We start from the raw sequence: 10,347 nt of genomic DNA, 5'->3' as shown, positions 1-10,347 counted from the left end.
ACAGAAAAATCCAGAAAAATTACAGGAAAGTAAACAAAAAGTAAAATTACACTTTTTAAATAAAAGCATAAAAATCAACACATTAAAAACTCCATAAACATCAACATCAGGAGTCACTGAGAAAATAAACGCAATATTAGATCAAACTTAAAGAATTTAAAATATGCTGAAAACAAAAAGTAAAAAGTTGAACATTGTAAAGTCCAACAAAATATATTTAACACTTCTATGTTAAAGATAAATCAGTTTAAAATGAGATCTATCAGGCAGAACACAGTAAATATGAGATTTTTTATGTGTTATTTGTCTTTGTCGACCAGTGTTGGGTAAGTTACTTTAAATTAGTAACTTAGTTACATTACTAGTTACTTCTATCAAAAGTAACTCAGTTACTTCAAGTTACTCGTTACTTTCAGAGTAACTAGTTACTAGGGAAAGTAACTTTGGTTTTACTCAGAATTCTCTTGTTAATGTGTTGCTTCCGTAACTGGATACCCAGCAAGATTGCCAGTCTTCTAGCTTGCTTACTTGCCACAAGTGCACTGTGCCACCTACCAATAGAAAGGAAAAAATAATGTGCACATTTCCACGAGAGAAATCCCACACCTGATTCTATCCTAGCCTGCTTTTTACATCCAACACAAAAACTGCAGTCGTGGTGCTTTCGATTGTACTCAGAACTCGGAAATTCTGCCTTCTGAATAGGAAGATGTAGGAAACACCAGACTGAAGATGAGCCGCATACAGAGCTGGACTGGGACAAAAAAATCGTCCCGGGCATTTTGACTAGACCATTATAGGAAAAATCATAAAGCCTTTGAATGAAAATAAACACTGTTGTGACAGTGATGTACACTGTTCTGATGGTATATATGTATCAATCTATCAATTGTTTGTTGTAAGACTCAGATAATTATTTTTTTAAAAGCGAGACATTTTAAATGAGAATAAGAAAGTATTTCCTTGTGCCCCCCTTTCCCTGTTAATGCCCTACCTGGACCCCTGGCAACACTTTGCTAGACCCGCCCCTGCACAGTTACCAGCTGTCAGCTACTTAGAAAAGGATCCTGGTGTTATTTGTCTCTCAGAAACAGCTCATAACTTCTCTTCAACTCATTCATGTCACCTAAAAGGTAAACCTGTTTCTCCATCACAGCTCTGATGATTCAGTAAGGACATCTCCTGGTTTCATCTGCATGTTTCCCTCTCACCACATATCCAAACCGACATCATGACCAGCAGCTTTACAGCTGTGGCTCCAGCAAACATCAGCTGATACTAGAAATTAATATTAAATAAATTCTAACAACAACTGATCAAGCTTAAAAGTGCTGCTGTTGTTTAGCGCGACATCCGCTGGTTTCCTCTTTCTGGCGCAAAGTGGCCGATAAATAAACAAGAGAGAAAAGCCGATCAGCTGATCATTGATCAGTTTCATGATTGAAGTAGAAACAGGAGAGGGAGGGGGAGAGAATGAGAGAAGAAGAGGCAGCTGTGCAGCAAAGACACAGAATAACTCCAGCTTTGTGTCTTTTTCATTGTAGCTGAAGTCCGGGACAAACTGTTCCTTTTCACCTCAATAAGAAACGCGTAATATTTTCTCTGAATACGAGACGATTCCGTTTTTTACGGGACGGTTGGAAACTCTAATAATTAACCTATGAACAAAATAAAGTTCAACATCAGTATCATAGCACCACCCAGCTGTATAGAAACTCCGTCATGCTAGCTAGCACGCAGTATGAAAAAGTCAGCATAACGAAAATAAACTCCAACTAAACTTGGTTCATATCTGACCCAGATGGACTGCAGGTTATAACTTCTTACCTGAAGTTCAGTTCACCTGACACTCTCGGACCAGCGGCCGCTTCGGGTCTCTCCTCTTGCCTCCCTTTTCCTTCATCCACCTGCTGGCCTCAACCACTTGCTAATGTTATTGAATCTGCGGAAGCTCCGCGATAGCCACCACACGAAGTAACGAATAACGAGCCTATTTAAATCCCAGTAACGAGTAACGCGTTCCTGGTTTTGGCATAATAACTAGTTACCGTGCTCGTTACCACAATAATAACGTAGTTACTGTAACGCGTTACTTAATAACGCGTTAGTCCCAACACTGTTGTCGACTGAGTTCAAACTGATCTTGATCTTTTCCTCGTTCTGCTTTGTGATCACATGAATGTTCAGTGAAGGAGTTTCTCTCCTTTGTCTATTCTAGCCATGATCTCTGCTTTTCCTTTCAGAGACTCAACTCGTCTCTTCCAGCCTGGTTTGCCATTATATTTCTCTCCTTCAATAAGCATGTCGATGTACGCTGGAATATACAGAGGGTTTGTCTTCAGTGATGTCTCTTTAAGTCTGTTCAGACACTTAGAAGATTTCTCTATCAGTTTCATCACTTCAACCTGTAACGTTTCATATTCAGCCTTCAGTTTTTCAGCAACCATCTTCTCCATTTCCAGGTATCGCCTCCTCTCTGCTCCATATTTGTTAGGTTTCTCACTTATCTCTTTTATCTCCTCAAACTTGGCTAACCCAAGTTTCACTTGTACCTGCAGATTCTCAACTGAAATCTCGAGCTGCTTTCTTTCTCTGAGGACTTCCTTTGTCAGTGACAAGCTTTAAGTTTCTATTTTATTCAGAGCAGCAAAAAAACTCTTCATGCTTTCTGCCCCCATTAACCAAAACATCTGATCAAAGCCTCCGTTATTACCCTTCCTCCAACTGACTTCTTCAGATGATCTGTTGTGTGCAAACAAGGCTGAATTATTAAATTTGAAGTGAACAGGCAGCCCATCATCAGCTGTAGGTAATGGGACACCTGAAGCTCTCACTGCCTCTAGAACTGGAGGACGCTGACCGTCTGCAAACGTCACCAGGATCCTGATGTTTTCTGCCACATCTTTGGCAAAGATTGAGAGCACTGAATCAAACACATATTTCTGTGTTGCTGTGAGTTGTGCTGAAGCAGCCTGAGCTACAAAACACACAGCATCAATGTCAGTGACACCGTGCTGAGCAGAGAAGAGATTACGTAGCTGCTCTGTGATCTCTCTGTCTCTTTCTATGCCTCTTGTATCTCCAAAGCCTGGAGTGTCAATAATGGTCAGAGAGAACGGGATTTGAAATCCATCCTGGTGGTTGATTTTGTAAACAGTGACTTCAGAGGTCTGACTGTGAGCTCGTGATGTTGACTGATCCTCATTAATGAATTTAAACCTGAAACTGTCCTCCCACTCGACACCAACAATGTAGTTGATCATCCCATCGATCAGAGTGGACTTTCCTGATCCAGTCGCTCCAAAAACCATTATTGTACGATTCAGCCTCGTGCTTTCTTCTCCAAAGTTAAACTTCCTGCATCCATATATGTTCATGTGTTCTTCTGTCAGAGGCAGTTTGTAAACTGAGGGGGAATCAGATTTGATCTTTTTACTTTTAATCCTGAGAAGTTCTGCGAGGCGGTTAAATGTTGTTGTGCAGACTTTAACAGTGATGCTTTCTTTGCTTCTTCCAGCTGAACCACAATCACATCTGACCCTGACTGCATATTCTGCATCTGACTGGAGACCTGACAGGATCACCTTTTCACCTGCTGACTCTGTTTGGTTCCACTGCAGAGCTTCCTCATTCTCATCTGTTTTTGAATACTCCACCATGTAGCTCAATATCTGCACATCCTCTCCGAGCTCAGCAGGTTTCTCCCAGCTCACTGATATCTCAGTTGAATTTGGTTCAAGTCGAGGTTTTCCAGGAGGGCTGCAGGGTAAGGTTTTAATAGAAACTTGATTATCCGGCCCGACACCCGCTGAGGTCACTGCTCTGCATCTGAACACATACTCTGTGTTTGGCTTCAGATCTCTCACTGTGACTTCTTCAGCCTTTGCTTCTGTCTTCTGCTGCCATCCATCCTCTCCACTGACACAGTGCTCAACAGAGTAGGAGGTGATGTTCTCTGCTCCAAATCTGGGTGGAGAAATCTTCAGTGTCACACTGTTGTGGTTTATGTCAGCTGCTGTCACAGTTTCAGGCTTTGAAGGAGGCTCAAAGTTCTCACTGACAGCGAATCCACCTTCATAAAGGTGGATGCTGGAACCTTCCTGTGTCTCATTAGTTAACCCCACTGTCAGGAACTTCATGTTCTTGTTCTCCTTGTTGGCCTCTGCAAAATCACTGAAGAGTTTTGCTTTTCTCCTCATTTCAGCTGTTACTTCTTTTGAGGCGTACCATTGTTCCTTCTCTACATCATGAGTGTGAGGATCTTGAAGGTCTGGGTTGGTTTTTCCTTTTAAGTATCTTGATAAAGCTGAGAGGTACGGTTCATCCTTTCCCAGAGAGGTGAAAACAAAACACACAACATGCTCTGCACTCAGACTTTCCTTGTACAGATCATTTTGAGACGAGATGATTTTGGTGTTTTTCATCCTGCTGGTAAAAGACATTAAAGTGTCAACTTCTCTCTCTTTACAGTCCATCCACTCGTTCAGGCTTTTGCTGCTGAAAGGTGAAGAATGTCTCTTCTTCAGGATCTCTGCAAGCTCAGCTTCCTCTTCTCCTCCTCCTCGGATTGATGGAAGTTTCTTGGCCAAAGATTTTTGGAAATCCAGCTTGAGCTCAGAGCACATTTCTTTGAAAGCTTTAATTTTCTTACCAATCTGTGGGAACTGCTGTGCAGTGCTGGTTCTCAGCAGTGTTGGTCAAGTTACTTGAAAAAAGTAATCAGTAACTAATTACTGATTACTTCCCCAAAAAAGTAATCCCGTTACTTTACTGATTACTTATTTTCAAAAGTAATTAATTACTTAGTTACTTAGTTACTTAGTTACTTTTTAAAAACACGATTTACAACCTGAATAGGTGATAAAGCGATAGATCTGTCAGGCTAATTCTACTTTTTCTGCATAATCCATCACAAAATGTAATCAAATGGAAAAGTCTCTTTTTAAAACTTGTTTTATCAGTTTTAAACTTTTAACTTTATGCATCAAGCAAAAATTTAATTATCTGCAACATTCTCTGACTTGAATAAATTAGTTTAACATTTAAACCTATTTTCTGCACATTCCAGCACATAAAATATTTTTTTGTGTGTTTACACTCACTCTTTCAAATAGATGCAAGTAAAACACAGCAGAAAATAAAGTCACAGACTAGCGGTCCTTTTGCTTTATTTTCACCTGTAAAGCAGGAGCAGGGTAGGCGGAGGTTTACCCTGGTGCAGGTGTGCAGCGGTCAGTGGAAGAATCCACGAGTTTCTCTGTGAGTTTCCCATTACGTCGTAGCTACTCGGTGCTTGCTTGGAAGTTTAGGGGTTTTTTTCGCTTTAAAAAGAAGTTTTCTTCCCACGCACAACAGACACTAATGTTTTTGTCCCTTTTTATGGAATCAAACTCAAAGTAAGGTCAGTACTTCCACGCTTTAAACACTGCACGCTCATACTCTCTCCCGCACTCTATATGTTATCCATTGTTGATCTGCACACAGCTGTTGTCACAAACGTCGCACTCGCTTACGTCACTGTCATGAGACATTCTTGCAAAAAATCACGGTTTTAGTAACGCAGTAACGCAGTAACGCAGCGTTCCTACGGGAAAGTAACGGTAATCTAATTACCGTTTTTGCAATAGTAATCCCTTACTTTACTCGTTACCTGAAAAAAGTAATCGGATGCCCATCTCTGGTTCCCAGTACATCATTGTACCTCATTTCCAGCTCACTGAAGTCCTCCAGGACTCTCTGTGCTTCTTGAACTAATCCTATACTGATCTCACGGACGAGTTTAGCAGCAGAAGAATCTAAACATGTCAGTGGCAGCAGCCAGACCTTCACTGGTACAGTATTTTCTCCATTGGGTCCCAGTAATCCTGACAGACCTTGGCAGGCCTGTATGGCATCTTGAAAGTTTGTTGGAGTTTTTGGGAGGAAAGTCTCCATAAAATTTACAAGATAATTTATCAGCTTTTTGTTTGTCCTCTTGAGTCAGTGACAGAGAACCTTCACCTTCTATAGAAATTAAGGGAATCTTATTGATCATCATCTTCAAGCTGCCTTGTATTTCTTGATGATCTTCGTGTTCAGAAACTTCACGGTCAAACACAAAGAAAGCTTGTGCTCCATAAAGAATAGCTGTGCCTACATGTGTTGCTAAGCCTTGATCAAAAACATCAGGATGCTTCACGTTTCCTCTTCCAAGATGATTCATGGACAGCTCCTGGATCTTTGTGGTTGCCTTGTACTTCAGTGTTACTCTGGCCTGATTTCTGGAAGATTTAGTATCTTTCAGATATTTGGCAGATCCACTAACCTCAATAAGTCCACCCAGGAAACTTGCCTTTAGTGACGCACTAACGTTTAGAGCTGAGGATTTCTCCTGAATTGATTCAGATGAAACCATTTCAAAATCACTGTATATCTGAGGCCTGTCTCCCCTGTCTTCCATCAGGGCATCACGATCCCACAACGTGATTCCTGCAAAAAAAAGAAAAAAAGACACAAAAATCAAGTTGAACTCATCGATTCATTCAGAAAGTAAATTTAATGTGAAGGCCTCACGTGTTGGATTGAAATTAATGTATTTTTTTGTAATTAGTGGTAATTACTCATGAAATGCAGTGTGATCTCCTAGAGAAACAATGTGATTAAACTAAAATCATGGGATTTCCTCGTCTTTGTAAATGGTGTAAACAATCTGAGATCATTTATTGTGTGCAAGCAGTATGGAGTTATTACATTTGAAGTGAACTGGCAGCCAGTAATCTATATCATCACTGAATATATTAAATTTGCTCACAGGGAAATGGAGGTAAACCTGTTTGCTAAGGATTTCGCTAAAAGCTACTCAGTCAGGTGTTCCAGTGAAGCAGAGCAAAGCTTCCTGTGGATGAAGCCTTTCCCCCAAACTCTCCTGATTGACCTCCCCTTTGTTCCCCCTTGAGTTCCCTGTTCAAAAGCCGGATCTCCAACGAGTATTTCTGTGGTTACAAAATGGTAAACAGAACTGAAAAGAATTCTGTGTTACGCTCAGCTCTGTCTTCACTGTGACAGGAGGTGATCCGTGCAGTATCTGTATCATTACAGCCCCAGTCCATCTGTCAGTCTCCTTCTTCCCTCGTTCAGGAGACACTTACACTCCTCCACTTGGGGAAGCAGCTCATCCCTAACCCAGAGTGGGCACTCCACTATTTTCCAGCTGAGGCCTCAGACTTGGATTTAATTCTCATTCCCGCTGCTTCACACTCAGCTGTGAACTGCTCCAGTGCGAGCTGGAGGCCACGATCATGTTCTACTTTCAAATATCCTGGAAGCATGAGTAGTGTGAGAGTAAAGTGCTCTATTCAGGTGATACGGCACTAGGTGGTCTTTAAGATACTACAGGGCCTGATTGTTCGAGCCCTTGTATGTGCGGGGAATTTAACCAATGAAGAGCAGCCAATATGGCAGAAACGTGCTCTCTGTTTCTCGTCTGTTTGGTTTATAGACAGAGGAAATCTGAATAAACTATCACTGGAACTAAGACAAAGACTAGACAACATTTCAAGTAGAAACAATACAGAAATAGTGTTAAGTGAAAAGAATTCACTTTTTTCTTGCAACTATAAATGCCTATCCCAGGGTAAGAGACGGGGTTCACCCTGGAAAGGTCGCCAGTCTGGGCAGGACTAACACAGAGAGACAGACAACCAGTCACACCTATGGGCAACTTAGAATAATCAGTTAACCTGCCCTCATAGATTCAAACTCAGGACCTTCTTGCTGTGAGGTAACAGTGCTAACCACTGTGCCACCGTGCTTCCTAAACGGATTACTATTAAACAAAGCAACAACAACAACAAGAAAACAATGAAACTTTGCTTGTGACATGTAAAGACGTAAAGAACATGTAAAGAACTTTAAAGATGAAATCTTACCAGGGACAAGTTCATCGCTGCGGCAGTCGTACAGCATCCCCAGGCCAAAAGGCCGGCCGAGTGCTGCCATCTCCATTCTACCACCAGATTTAGAGTCCATGGCTCAGTGTGAACTGGAAGTAATCAGAAACAGCTTATCAGTTCTCTGTTCTCACTTTCCTGTTGTCATGTGACACTTTGTGGCAGGCAGGATGTAGGACCCAAATGCAGGACTCAGGACACGAAGGGATGAACGAAAGGAGGCAGCTTTTATTGTGCTGTATGAACTCAAACACTAAATACAAGGAACAAAACATAATAACTAGAAACTAGAAAACGAGAAACAAATAAGTTAGAAACAAGGAACTGACGAGAAGCAACAATAGGAACCAGGAGCACTGAGAGGGTACGACGTGACAATGGACAGAGGAAAACACCGGGCTTAAATACACCAGGGAGTAACGAGGGAATGGGAAACACAGCTGGGACGAATCTGACTTAACGAGACGGAAAGGAAGCAAAACTGAAAACATTAACAAACAAGGAGACTTGGCTGACAGTGAAGACAGAGCAAAGATGGAGCACAGAGACAAGATTAACAAACTGCGACATGGGGACATGACTGAGTGGGGAGACACAGGAGACGCTAGACAAGAAACTAAACAAGGGACGTGTAACACAGGGAAGACTTAGAGGCAAAAGCAAAGAACTAGAAAACACCAAAAGATATAACCAGAAACAAACCCAATCAAAGAATATTAATAATCAACAACACTGAGTCACCAGAGTCAGGACCATGACATCTGCTGCTGTTTGTTTTTCGTTGTCTGTCCTTGAGGACGACCAAACCAGAAATTCAGTTTTGCCTCGTCACTTTTGACCATTTAGGATTTACTTAGTTTTAGTGTTAGGGAAAAATGTGTATTTCCTGACTCATTGAAAAATGTGAGCTTGCTGGTGTCCAGGTTGTAGCCCATCTCTCGCTTGATGGCAGCTGGGGTCGACTCCAGCCCCCCAGCAACCCTGAATTGGATAAGTGAAAGAAAATAGAAGGATGGATGGTATCTGTGCGAGTATGTGAAAGTTAAGTAGAAGCACTGTATGAATGTGTGTGTGAATTAGAAAGAAACTGCTTTGACTGCTCACATTGAGTAGAAACAGTACTCAATTTACATCCGTCTTGATGCGTGCTCAATCATCCAGGTAAGTAAATCTCCAAAAGTTGATTCTTTTCATCTGGACGTAGCGTTTTGTGGGAGAAACGTTTCATCATCATCCAAGTGACGTCTTCAGTCTCTGACTGCAGGTTTCCCCAAATCTTATAAACAGGACATTTGCATAATGACTGAAACCAGCCCACTGAAGGAACAATGGGCTGGGAGGTCAGTGGGTTTTGGTCAGTGGTTGTTGATCAATGGTCATGAGAATTTGCATAATTAAGATTAAGGAACTGACAGACTGGCTGGACCAGGTGACCCTGAATCCTCCCTTAGTTATGCTGCAATAGACGTAGGCTGCCGGGGATTCCCATGATGCATTGAGTTTTTCCTTTCCAGTCACCTTTCTCACTCAGTATGTATTAATAGACCTCTCTGCATTGAATCATATCTGTTATTAATCTCTGTCTCTCTTCCACAGCATGTCTTTATCCTTCTCTCACCCCAACCAATCACAGCAGATGGCCCCGCCCCTCCCTGAGCCTGGTTCTGCCGTTAGTTTCTTCCTGTTAAAAGGGAGTTTTTCTTTCCCACTGTCGCCAAAGTGCTTGCTCATAGGGGGTCATATGATTGTTGGGTTTTTCTCTGAATCTATTATTGTAGGGTCGACCTCACAATATGAAGCGCCTTGAGGCGACTGTTGTTGTGATTTGGCACAATTAATTGAATTAATTAATAGGGCAGCACGGTGTCAAATAACTCATTGCTTGGTCAGATGTGAGTCAGATGTTCTCACTGCTGCTAGTTCAATCAAAACGAAGTTACTACAAACTACGATATGAATAACAAATATAAATAATAATAACTAGAGTTCTGAAGCAACAGTCCAAAACTCAAAAGACCCAGGACTGTGACAATTGTAATAAAAAGAAAATGATGAATCTCAAACTCTGAAACATGACATTTAGATTCAGTGTGACTTTTAGATTTTGTTGCACTTTCTTAATTGTTAAGTAATAGGAAACAGTCCCTGCTGTAACTGCACCTGTTACTTTAAGTTATTTAAATTTTCTCCACCACAGTAATCAAGACAAAAACATAAAGTGAAGCAGCGTCGGTGTACTTACAGTAGACAGATGTGTGATCCTCTGAGGTCTCTGCTCTTCGTTCTCTTTTATATTCACTGTGAGGACAAAAAACCTTCACTGCAAGAAGAGAAAGCAGAAGAGCTTCAGGCTCGTTTCTCAGATTCGTGTGTGACCTGTGAAAATACGTGTTCAGTGTGCAGGCAGGAAACCCACAGT

At 41.4% G+C, this 10,347-nt stretch overlaps 1 pseudogene; it reads right to left on the bottom strand.

The window, feature by feature from the left end:
- Positions 1–1,369: 1,369 nt before the first annotated feature.
- On the bottom strand, positions 1,370–8,025 carry LOC146368613 (uncharacterized; annotated as a pseudogene).
- Between the last annotated feature and the right edge of the window lie 2,322 nt (positions 8,026–10,347).

The sequence above is a fragment of the Perissodus microlepis genome, chromosome 18 (genome assembly GCF_051167445.1).
Source record: "Perissodus microlepis isolate ML-2025 ecotype Zambia chromosome 18, ASM5116744v1, whole genome shotgun sequence".
Lineage (NCBI taxonomy): Eukaryota > Metazoa > Chordata > Actinopteri > Cichliformes > Cichlidae > Perissodus > Perissodus microlepis.
The sequence above is the reverse complement of the archived record's forward strand: the minus strand, read 5'-3'. Positions and strand labels throughout refer to the sequence as shown.